General features: G+C 41.7%; 1 pseudogene; it reads right to left on the reverse strand.

Annotated features, from left to right (window-relative positions):
- Positions 1-468: 468 nt before the first annotated feature.
- On the reverse strand, positions 469-1,643 carry LOC138831668 (E3 ubiquitin-protein ligase ARIH2 pseudogene; annotated as a pseudogene).
- Between the last annotated feature and the right edge of the window lie 10,073 nt (positions 1,644-11,716).

The following is an 11,716-nucleotide window of genomic DNA, read 5'->3' on the forward strand; positions in this document are numbered from 1 at the left end:
GGGGTGATACTGGAAAGCAGAGGGTACCCGAGGGCCTCTTGCAGGGTGGGCAAGCATCATATATTACATTTAAAGTAAAATAACTAGAGGGTAAAGACACTTCAATGCTGATGTGTTATTTTAAATGATGTGTTATCCTATGATGTGCCTCTAATTTTGTAGAAGTGTACAATTTAATGATCTACTACTATTAATAGCCATTCAGAAACAAATGTTCCCTTTTTCCCAACAATCATCCAGGGGGATTTAAAAGTCCTGAGAAACAGCCTACTTCAACACGATCTCTACCCTGGTAGAACCTCAAAGCAAAAAGATGAGAGAAAAAACAACAGGCTAAGAGACATGCTACCAGTGTCTAGCAGGAAAGCGGCCCTGGCTGTCTGCTGGGTGGTGAAAAGCTGAGCTTGTAGCATGCATGCAGTATGGCACCCAGCTACATCTTCCCCACCCTGGCATGTCGTGTCTCACTTATGTATCCTGAAAATCCTTCAGCACGTTTCTACTCCAATGCTCTGCTACTCACATTTGATTCTTCATGTCCCCTCTGTCATAGCTGTCTGCATGCTCCACTTTCCACGAGAGGTTTTCCATCTCAATCTCCAGCTGATCCTGCTGGAATTCAAACAGCTTCTTCCTAGGGCCAGACTCCATGGGTAGGCGAATTGCAGGGTATACTGACATTTGACCAAGAGCTTGGCAACATTCCAACTTGACCCAAGATCCCAGTTTGCAATCTTTTCCTGACTCTTCTCTTGAACCCGCTGGCATGTCTGTGCCTCTAGTTGGAAGCTTTTACTGTGGTTTTCCCACCTATCAATGTGGAACACGTACTCTTGGCTTGGGCTTTCTGGCTCTGGTTGCTAGCATCCAGCTGCCCCTTGTATTGACTGCAATCATAGGAGTTGCCAAGGAGCCTCTTCCAATCTCCTAGACACACCCAGCAGAACTCACATTTGCATTGGAAGCAGCACATGTGATTGCAACCTCTATACTTCTCAATGCACACGTTACATTGGGACACATTTTGGGGTGAGTACCTAAGTGGTTGGCTGTCTCAGGGTCTACACACTTCACCAGCCATTTGTGGAGGGTGGTGCAGTCCGTTGGGCGCATGGTACATCTGGTGACACTTGAGACAGAAGATCTCCTGGTTGCACTGTATTCGATGGGCTCTGGGCTCCTGGACCTGGATAACCACAGGGAAGTCTGTCCGGGGGCTCAGTTGGAGCTGGTAATGACTCTCCACATAGTCTCTGAAGAGGTGATGCCTGTATTTATTTGTGTCTCAATTCTTCATTGGGAAGGAAGGGAAACATAAAGTCCTCTGGTGTATGGAGGGGACAGTCCTGAACCATACAAGAGAGTCCTTGGATCTTGACTCTTGCCTTACTTGACAAGTGTTGAGAAATGCTGCTGCCAGCAGTTGTAGCAAAACTGATGCTAATAAGCCAGAGAGAGGAGGTTTTCCTTCTACACAGGCTGCCTGCACACCGGGCAGTGGTGAGGGGGCTGGGCTGCAGGAACAAATTTTGATGGATCAGGCTGAACTCAGCCTCCACAAGCCGATGAGCGAAGTTGGACTTGCATCTCTCCAGTATCTCTGAGACTTGGCAGTGGCAATGAACCAATAGAAGTTTTGCCATGGGATGAAATACCTTTAGGAGAGAGGCTAAGTTGGTCATGTGTGCATGGATGGCCCTTTCAGACTCCTTGTAGGTTAAGCACATGAATGGGTACTCCTCAGGGTCAGAGGCATCAGTCTCCTATTGCTCCACATTGCTGTCTGCTCCCATATAATAGTCCACCATGTTCCATCCCCTTGTCCTCCTCCTCCTCCTCCTCCTCCTCCTCCTCCTCCTCCTCCTCCTCCTCCTCCTCCTCCTCCTCCTCCTCCTCCTCCTCCTCCTCCTCCTCCTCTTCCTCCTCCTCCTCCTCCTCCTCCTCCTCCTTCTTCTTCCAGCTTCTCACTCTTTGAGTCATTATCCTTTTCATTACTGTCAGACCTCTGGCTGTTCATGTCCGCAGACAGCATCCAGCCAGCCAGGCTGCAGATCATGAAAGCAGTTTTTTTTTTTTTTTTTTAGAATTTTCTCTCCCTCCTTACAAAGCTTCATTAGTCAGTTTCCACACATGTACATAAAGCTTTTTTACATGGAAATTTTTATGGAGCTCCCAGGTGGTACCACTTTGCACCCAAGTTTGAGACCAGTGGTTTTCAAACATACAGACTTTCAAACCCCATTCTAGAGATTGCGATTTTTCTATGCCTGGGTCAGAAGCTACTTAGAAATCTGCATTCAACGATCTCTCCAGTCATTTCTTCTGATCTCTTGTATTTAGAATTTATTCATGTTAAAAAAAAACACTTTAGATATCGAACCACACAGATTTCATAGTCCCTGATTTATGGCACATATGCTGCTTTGGGCAAGCCTATGGACTTGTTGAAACTATGTCTACATCTGTAAGTTGAGGATAATAAGGGTTTGATTTCCCAGCCCTCTGGCAGAGTGTAAATGGTGACTATTGCTCCTCTAATCATACTGCCAAGTTCAATCCCATGTCCTCTGTTGTCACCTGTAAATTATTGAGCATATCATTAATTAGTATTAGTAGTAGTAGTATTACTATTATTATTTGAGCAGTACTGGGGATTGGACTCAAGACCTCACATTAGCAGGTGTTCTGTAACTTGGGTGATGCCTCCAGCCCCTTTTTACATTGGTTAGTGTGTGTATGTAATATGTGAGTGTGTGTGTGTGTGTGTGTGTGTGTGTGTGTGTGTGTGTGTGTGTGTGTGTGTGTGTGTGTTGGTTCTGGGGCATTCAGGGCCTGGGCTCTGTCTATAAGCCTTTTTGCTGAGGGCTAATGCTCTACTATTTGCATCACAGCTCCACTTTTGGCTTTTTGGTGGAGATAAGAGTCTTGCAGATTTTCCTGCCAGGTTGGCTTCAAACTGTGATTCTCAGATCTCAGCCTCCTGAGGAGCTAGGATTACAAGCATGAGCCATTGCTGCCCAGCTACACTGATTATTTTTGAGAAAGAGTCTTGCTTTCCACGTGGGCTGGACTTGGCTGTGATCCTCCCACTTGTGCTGAGGATGACAGGTTTGCACCACTACACCTATCTCTGTGTTTCTTCTAAAGCTGGGGTAACAGATACATAGCACCAGGCTTAGACATTGGTCATGATAGGGTCTCACAAACTTCTGTTTTAGCTTAGCTGGACTTGAACTGTGTTCCCTCAGTCTCTGCCTTCCAAGTAGTTAGGATTACAGGCTCGAGTCACCTGGATATCCACTGTGAGTATCACCAGGAGCATTATTTAATCCTGTGCTTTTCAAACCTGAATGGACGCACTGCGGAGCCCTTTCTCCTAGAAGCAGGAAGGAAGTGCAACTATGGTATGGCAATTACCTTTTTTTTCTCCCACAATTGCACCCAGAGCTCATCTAATGCACTTTGTTATTTAATGTTGGATTAAGAGAAACAGAAGTTTTAAGTGACTGACATGCAAGTTTATTATTTGTATTGAGCAATGTCACTTTTAAATGCAAATACAAGAATATTTAACTCTTATGGAACCACCAAAATTGTACAGTTTGTATGGCAAAGCTGGTATTTCCACATATATTTCATTCTTACAGGACTAGCCCCACATACTTGCTTAGCATAGGGCTCTGCAGTGTTCAGCTGCCTGCAGCCTCAGTGCAATGTGAGCTCTTCTTAGGAATGAGAAACCTTTGTATCTCTCCCCACATCTATTCAGATTTTGCAATTTAACAGTATGTCCATTCAGGTTTGAAAAGCACAGGATTAAATAATGTTCCTGGTGATATTCACAGAGGATATCCAGGTGACTCAATCCTAACTACTTGGAAGGCAGAGATTGAGGGAACACAGTTCAAGTCCAGCTAAGCTAAAACAGAAGTTTGTGAGACGCTACCTCTTCCTCCTCCTCCACTTCCTCCTCCTTCTTCTTCTATTCTTCCTGCTCCTCTCCCTTCTTCTTCTTGTGCTGGGGTTTGAACTCAGGTCTTTGTGCTTGTTTACTAGTTAGGTAATGAATCACTTGAGCAACGCCTCTGGCTCTTTTGCATTGACTATTTTTTGAATAGAATCTCATTTTTTTTTCTAAGCTGGCCTGGACCATGATTCTCCTATTTACATTTCCCACATAGCTGGAATGACTGGTGTGCACCTTTATGTCATTAAAATGTTTTTAAATTGAGATGAGCTCTTGCAAATTTTTGTCCAGGATGGTCTTGAACTTTGATCCTTCCTATCTCTTCCTTCTGAGTAGCTAGAATTACAAGCATAGACTGCTGCACTGTACTTATTTTATTTCTTGATGCATATATGATCTACATTATTCTCTATCTTCATAGGCCTAAAAGAAGTAAGGAAGGATTTGGGGAAATAAGAGCTGTTATTTGTCCTGTGTTTTTTCTGTATCATCTTCAGCACAGGTGCCTGGCTAGCATTGGCTTGTGAGGGTATCATGATGGTGTGTGTTTCTTAGAATGCCATTCGGTGTCTTTCCTGTGTTCAGATCACATGCTTGGTTTCTGAGAACTTCCTGCACTCTTGTTGACTGTGTACTTGGTTTGAGTTCTCCTGACTTCCCACCACCATGGGGCCAGTGTTGAGGAGGCTAGGCTGGCTCTGTGCTGATGCTCACCGCAAATGCAGATGTGAATGAGATGTATATATACGTGTTGCCCACAGCTTCTTTTCTGCTGTGCATGCCCCTGTCCCATTGGACTTTATTTCAAAACACATGCTGAAAGATAAAATGATTAAGAATTTCTAGATAACACAGAGCTATATTAAGCATTTCTATCCTGTGTGAAAGGCTCTATGAGACTGTATGGGTTGCATACCAAGGAAACTATCCTGGCTGATCTTTGAGTAGCATAGATCTAATCTCTCCTGGATTATTATAAAGTGAGAGCCGGGAGATAGTTCCTACCTGAGAGGCAGAGATGGGCATCACAGGACTCAGAAAACTTCATTCCTCCCTACTTCTCTCCTCTGAATCAGCGGCCCAAGAGAAAATCCATTGGGTGCTCAGATGAGGCTGACCAACTGCCTAGGGGATAATGGGAAGCATTATTCAGTTTGATGAAAGGCAGGAGTAAGCTAGGGCTGGGCTGGACTTGGTCCCTAGTCAAGGGAAGAGTATTGGGACGCACTGTGGCTTAGTGTGGCCAAGGCTGAGGAGCTCAGTGTGAACGCCAGAGCAGGGAGGGAAGATGAGTCTCTCAATCATGGAGTGGGAGGATTGTCGTGTTTGCCTCTGTTTGTCCCTTGCATTCCTGCTGCTTTTGTTCTCTGAGCTAATTCCTGTTTGAAGAGCTGATATTTAATTCAACAGCCCCCCATGGAGCCATGTGCCTGTGATAGAAGTTTCTAAAAATCTCTCAGTCAACAAAATGATAACAGCTGGTCTTTGAAACTCTGGGAGCTCTAGACCGGGGAGGTGCTGGGAGGAAGAACTGAGGGAACCAGGGATGGGGACTGGGGAATGCACTATTTGTTAAAGATAATGAGGCAAAAATGTGACAGAGGTTTTTATTACAAATAATAGACAGAAGTCTTCAAACAACAGCAGAGAGTCATTAAAAAAAGAAACAGAGTTAAATAATTGTCTAATTAGCAGGCACCAAGAAAGCAAAATTTATTCTATTAGAACTTCTTAAGGGAGAGTCAATAAATTCACAGCTGGGTGTGCAGTTTCTCAGAATTACAGAGAATGTGGATTTCTTCTTGGTGCCAAATTGCTCTTTGATCCCTGTGCCAAACTTCCTTTCTGATTAACTCAAGGTGAGCCTTACCTCAGAGAACTTCTAGGCTCAGTTGCTTTCCGCAACCATGTCATTATGTTCTGGCCTAAGTAGTGAGCTTTCCAGAAATCAGAAGCTGCGGGGACTGCTACTATTAACAAGACAGCCAGATCTCAGGCACCCAGTGCTTCACAGCTTATAAGGCGTGTTGATATTCTTTCATCCACTTGCAGCCATTCAGCAAAGGAAGCTGAGACGGAGAAAGTGTTTATGAGCATGTGCACCACACATCTGCCGAGAACTGGGACCGGCTATAACCCCACAGACCACTGTCTCCAGGACTTCATCCCAGGAAACTTGCCTAGGAATGCAGGATTGCAAATTTTTATTTGGTGAGAGAACTTCCTGAACAATCCATTTATCAGAATAAGTGACCCAACCATTCCTTGTTCGAGTAAATAGCTTCCTTCCAGGGTATTACATTACCCGAGACTCATGAGGTATTGTTTTCTCTATATAGGGCCATTTTCTCATGGTGTCCCTCAGACCTAAGCTACTGTTGCAGAAATTTGGCCCAGTTTGTGTCCAGCTCCTGCATTTAAGTATCTGCTTTAAACGTACCCCAAAGCCTCATAAATCTCTCCTAGGAAATAAAACTCTATCGAAGGAATGTTCTTCCTTAATTCAATAAGCAAGGAAGTTGACTTTAGTGGCTGGTTTTAGCAGGCAGTCAGCAGTCCACATCACTTTGTGCCCTGGTTGGCTTCAATTCTTCAAAGCTGTGTGATCTTGTGAAAAAAAATTTAAACCTCTCAATGCTTCATTTTCCTCATCAGTAAAATGAGTGCCAAGCACAGAAGGTTATGTGACATAAATGGGCTAATACAGGTGGAAAGCTATCTTATCATATGCTGGGAGATGTTGGTCAAAGGGTAGGAATTATGAGAAATGAGTCCTGGTGATCTATTAACAATGTGGTGATTATAGTTAATGATATTGTATTGTTTGCTTGAAATTTGATTAGTAATTTTAAATATCATTATCACATATCTACCCTGTATGTACGCATGCACAGATATGGCAAATATTGTTGTGATGGATGTATGTGTTAATCAGTTTTATTATGGTAGTATTTATACAATATATACCCATATCTAATCAATCAATCAATCAATCAATCAATCTATCTATCTATCTATCTATCTATCTATCTATCTATCTATCTATCTTGACCATCTACAAATTTGTCAATTACATATTTTTTAATGAAATATTATGTATAAAGTTAGAAATATATGTATGTATATATATCTAAGTTGGGTGCTGGGAACTCACACCTGTAATATTAGGTATTCAGGAGGATTGAAATACAAAGACAGCCTGGGCAGAAAAGTTCATGACTCTCCAATTAACCAGCAAAATTCGAGAAGCACAGGTGTGGCTCATTGGTAGAACACCAGACAAGCTAAAAGCCAGGAGAGTGCTAGGCTGAGTTCAAGCCTCATTACTGACACCATGAAAATCTGTCAAGTAGACTGATGAGTACCCTTATCTAATTTTATAATGGAAACAAGCCTTCCCTAAAACAAGGCTGCCTAAGGAAAATGAAATATCATATGCTTTTCATATATGATAGAATTACATGTCTAATTTCTTCCATTCTGAAAATGCCACTAAGTAGAAAATACTAATTGTAACACATTGGATGGCAAAACCCTGGAAGGTTGCCATGTGAAGTGTATACGTTGATTATAACATGCACACCATTTTTCAGAATTGATAAAATGTAGAAAAAATTATCTCAAGGAGTAAGTGAACTTAGTTCTCTCCTGAAAGCTTCAGAGGGCTTTATCTTGGGGAGGGGAGTGGTGGAGAACAGAGAGGAGGGGCAGGTAAAGCCAGCTTGAAGTGAAAGGCAGTGGGCCTAAAATAACATCATACATTTGATTTCCTCAAGATGTGGTCCACGGCCCTGTTTGTAGATACTTGAAGAGTGTTTGCAAAAGGCCAAAGCTGGTGTTTGCTTAGGGGTGGCCTGGGAGAAGAAAGTGACCTTCTTTCCATTGAGCAGGTGCGCTGTGTGGGAAGGAAATGTTGATTTGGTTATCGTTTCCTCTCTCAAAGGGAACTGAGTATTTACTCTCTCGTCTTTCTTAGTCTCTGGTTATGGCCACTAAACGTGATTCTGACCATGAAGGTCCATCTTTTTTGCCCTGATGGGTTATTCATCCTCCTCTGATCTCTGCCTTTTGAGTAGAGCTGAGATTGGATATGCACCACCATACATGGCCCTGGATGTTGATTTTTTATCCATATATCACTTCTGTATGAGTCTAAGACATGTTCAAATGGGGTCCATATTAATACTAGTCAGTAGGGGGACTGTGCACCAAGACTTTCCAGAGTAATGGTAATAGTATATTCATATAAGATAGAATTACATGTCTAATTTCTTTCATTCCGAAGATATCACTAAGTAGAAAATACTAATTGTAACACATTGAATGGCAAAACCCTGGAAAGTTGCCATGTGAAGTGTATACATTGATTATAACATACACACTATTTTTCAGTTATAGCAGTTATAGTTACTGAAGGCCAGTTCAGATATTAATACATTTTTCACTTAGTGGCTTTTCTTCAGTGTTTATGATTCAGCATAGTTACACTCAAAAGCATTTTTGAAGTCTTTTTGCAGGTGTGACTCTAAACTGAGACACTTTAGTGTTACATATTTGGGGGGAGGGTTGATTTCTTTTTGTGTTATTGAGTTGCTTTCATGTTTTACACTTTTATTTTTATATTTATTTTATACCATATTTTCCTTCCTGGATCTTGCCACAGGATTATATGATTATTTGTTTAATACTCATTCTGCTAAAACTGTAAGCTTATGAAGAACAAGGTGGTATGTCTTTTGTTCTTCTAGTAGTCAGAAAGCATTGATTTAAAAATAAATACATAATTTGTCTATTGTATTTTTATTCTTTTTACTATTTTCATGTGATTTTTGGACAGACACGTAAACAACTGTCTAAGCCAGGTGCCCGTGGCTCACACCTGTAATCCTAGCTACTCAGGAAGCTGAAATATGAGGATCACAGTTTAAAGTCAGACCAGGCAGGAAAGTCCATGAGGCTCTTATCTCCAATAAACCACTAGAAAACTGGAAGTGGAGCTATGGCTCAAGCGGTAGAGTGTTCGCCTTGAGCTGAAGCACACAAGGACAGTGCCCAGGCCCAGACTTTAAGCCCCGTGACTGACAAAAAACCAAAACAAACCCCCCCAAAACAAAAAAAAAAACCCTGTCTACTGTGTATATGAATTTTACATTATCACTGTTCTATTCTGTCCCAGGAGATTTTAGGCTCGGGTTCCAAAGCCTGGGTTTTGGAGTTCTAGTCCATCCACTCTCATCAAGAAGCCAAATAAAAGATGAGCAACAGTAAAGAGCAGAGAAAGGAAGTTTATTACAAGATATGGGCATCCATAGAAGAAAGAGAAGGTGTTAATTTCAACCATCTCCCTCCATCTTCCCCAAACAGAAATTTACCTTAGGCTTACATAGGAAGAAGAGTTAGGTGCAGGAGATAACTGAAGTTAAACATTCCCAATCATAGGTGTGGCCTGGTAGCAACAGCTGGTCCAGAAGTTCCTTGTCTCACAAGGTTAGTGAGGTGGAGCCTTGTTAGAATACAAGTCATTGTCACCTGGTAGGTATTCTTCCTTCTGTCTTTTCCTTCCTGCATTTCAGGAGGGCTTCAAAGTGAAGTACAGATGAGAATGGCTCAGAGCAAAGTAGACAGATATAAGAAAAATGGAAGCTGAATGCCTAGGTTTATCTTTAGTTAATTCTTCATGGACCCAAGTAAAGAATCAGAGATCTTCAGCAAAAGTAGCTTTGGAGCACCTGTTACAAACATATTTCAATCCATTTCAGTTGATTGAAATATAGCTTGCTGTTATGGGAGATAAGGAATGGTTTTGTGCAAGTAGAATGAATCAGCATAGATGAAGGGTTAAATTCAAATTACACAGAAGAAAAGCCCTCAGCTGTGTGCTACAGAATTGAGTGAGGTGAAGGAAAATATGTTTATATTTAATCCTTTTTTTCCATCCTTTATCTCCTCTACCTCCTTTACCTACTGAAACCCAGGTTATTATATCAGCTTTACCTAGACGGAGTCTATAGAAACCTAGCATCATCATAGCTACCTTATTCTCCTTCTAAATGTAACTAATATTCATTGAAGCTACTTGTGTTAGTCACGTTTTTTTCCTGTGACAAAAGACCTTACATAAACACCTTAAGAGAGGAAAGATATATTTTGCCTCATGCTTTTAGAGGTTTCAGCCTATGATGGACTATTTCCATTGCTGCAGGCCTGCGGTGAGGAAAAATATCATGGTGGCAGGAGGGCACAAAGAGGCAAAGCTGCTCACCTTCCAGTGACTGGGAAGCAAACAGAGGTAGGAAATGGCCAGGGACAAGATATACCCTTCAAAGTCAGGAACACAGTGACATAATTCCTGTAGACTATTCTGTATAACTTATCAATGGATTAACCCATTAGTTAGTGTTTTAATGGTTTATGAAAGGATCAATGAAAGGATCCAACACATCCATGCCAGGGGACCATGCAGAGGCAGACAGGCACAGGAGAAAGATTATTACAAGGTTTATTTGAGGAGCCATATTTTCCCCAGGGGGGGGGTAGAGAGAGAGAGAGAGAGAGAGAGAGAGAGAGAGAGAGAGAGAGAGAGAGAGAGAGAGAGAGAGAGAGAGAGAGAGAGAGAGAGAGAGAGAGAGAGAGAGAATGAGAGAGAGATCACATGGCAGCCTCCACTATAGGCAGCAACAGGATCTGAGTGGAGAGAGGGAGGGGCCAGCTGTATGGTAGGAACCCCAGGGCATGGAGGAGCTCAGGTCTGGGTGGAGCTGAGGACCAAAGGTGGATGTAATGCTTACAGTTTAGTCACTGCTTCCCAGGAGAATCACCAGCAGGGAATACATGAGCCCGTTTGGGGTACATTTCATAGGCATACTAAAGTATGAAAGTATACCATAAAGTATAGTATAAAGGGAGGTTGAGTCTATCTTGTTACTTCGACTCAGAAACCTATAAATTGTATATAAAAGAAACAAAAGGCCAGTGCTAGTGGCTCATACCTGTAATTCTAGGTACTTGATAGGCTGAAAATAGGAACATCAAGGTTCCAAACTAACCTGGGCAGCAGGATCTGAGAGACTTCATATTAATGGAAAAAGGTGGTTGTGGTATAGTCACATGCGCCTGTCACCCCAGCTATGGTGGGATGTGAAAAACAGGAGGATTATAGTTTAAGCCCAAGCCCAAGCAGGAACACAATCTCATCTCTAAAATAAGGAACCCAAACAAGGGATGGAGATATGGCTCTTTACCACTAGAGAGGACCTGAATATTGCCCCATTAAACAAACAAAAAACGCACAAAAAAATCCCCAAAACATGGCAAAAAAATGAAGAGAGAATAAAAAATACCCTAGAAAAAGAATGTTTAAAATTTATTTTATATATAACTTAGTTAATATGCCTAATACAGTCATCCTTCCACTGATTCAACCAAATGCAGGTGGAAAATATTTGGAAAAATACTTTGTCTGTGAACTTATACATACTATTTCCCCTAAACAATGTAACAATTATTTGTCTAGCATATTCATTGACCTAGGTAGCATAAGTAATCTAGAGGTGATGTACAGTACATAGGTAGAGGAACATAGACCAAGTGCAATACTAGATATTTTATATAAGTGATTTGAGCTTTCAAAGAAATTGATATTTCTAGAGTGGCTTGGAACTAGATACCAAGGAATAACCGACAGGCATTATTCTAAATGCTTGTACTTTATTGTTGTTAATTTACTTAAGATAGATGGGCAATAAAAAG

The sequence above is a fragment of the Dipodomys merriami genome, unplaced genomic scaffold, assembly GCF_024711535.1.
Source record: "Dipodomys merriami isolate MVZ:Mamm:240054 unplaced genomic scaffold, mDipMer1.0.p SCAF_2, whole genome shotgun sequence".
Taxonomy (NCBI): Eukaryota; Metazoa; Chordata; class Mammalia; order Rodentia; family Heteromyidae; genus Dipodomys; species Dipodomys merriami.